The sequence below is a fragment of the Arachis hypogaea genome, chromosome 4 (genome assembly GCF_003086295.3).
Source record: "Arachis hypogaea cultivar Tifrunner chromosome 4, arahy.Tifrunner.gnm2.J5K5, whole genome shotgun sequence".
Taxonomy (NCBI): Eukaryota; Viridiplantae; Streptophyta; class Magnoliopsida; order Fabales; family Fabaceae; genus Arachis; species Arachis hypogaea.
The window spans coordinates 92,496,386-92,497,384 of NC_092039.1; the positions used below are offsets into that span (position 1 = coordinate 92,496,386).

Genomic DNA, 999 nt, shown 5'->3' on the forward strand with positions numbered 1-999 from the left:
TGAAAACCATCAAAAACCTTAGAAAAACATTAGAAATGGAAAACCGGGCTTTAATTTTAAAGATTTGGCCCGAAGTTAGGCCAAACGGGCTAAAAACGCTAACGGGTTGGACCGGACCCAAGTTGGGCCCAAGCCCAACATATAAATACACTTAAATGAACCCATTTCAGCCACTTTCACTCTCATAACCTAAACACAACAGCAGCTGAAGTGAGGAGAGAGGTGAGAGCTTTCCACCATTGTTACTATTCACTTCAAACTTCCCAAGCTCATATCTTGAGCTACGGAGCTCCGATCGCCGCACCGTTTGCGGCTACGCGTTCTTTGTGAAGAGCTCTATAAAACCCACCCAAGAAACCCTCAAGGTAATCACGAAATCCTTCCAGTTCTTCTCTTCAAAATTTCGGGTTTTATTAGAGTTTTGGGTTAAATGGGTTTTTGTGATTTTAGATGTTTAGGTTTGCTCTAATCCTTGCTTAGCTTTGGATTTGTGTTATCAAATCTGTTGGGAAAGGTAAAAGCTCTTAAACCCTTGTGAGATTATGCTTATGTTGAACCCTAGGTTGATTTGTGGTGATTTATATGTATATAGTTTGATTATTGTGGCTTTGGGAGCTTTTGGAACTTATTTGTGCTTGTTGGAGTGGATTTGAAAGCTTGGATTGTGGTTGGAAGCTTGTTGGTGCTCATTTTGAGTTTGGGTGCATAAAGGGAATTGGCCAAGGTATGGTTTCGATTTCCTCTATGTAGTATATAATATTCATGGACACATAGGCTAGTGACCAATAGGATAGGTTGAACTAAAATGATGGTTAGTGTGCTAAATATTGATGAATTGATGAATGCTGAGTTGATTGTGATGAATTATAATGATATGATGATGTTGAATGATTGTATGGATTGGGAGTTGGTTCTTATGATTATTGTAGTGTTATGAGTTAAGAAATGGTGGGTTTGATGGTGATTTTGATCATATGTGTTATATAGTTAATGTTGGAA

At 38.3% G+C, this 999-nt stretch overlaps 1 long non-coding RNA gene across 1 annotated transcript; it reads left to right on the forward strand.

The window, feature by feature from the left end:
- The first annotated feature begins 341 nt into the window (after positions 1-341).
- LOC112796978 (uncharacterized) lies at positions 342-718 on the forward strand. The gene is made up of 3 exons (XR_003199534.3): positions 342-365; positions 459-514; positions 593-718. It is a non-coding gene; the product is annotated as an uncharacterized lncRNA (long non-coding RNA).
- The last annotated feature ends 281 nt before the right edge of the window (positions 719-999 follow it).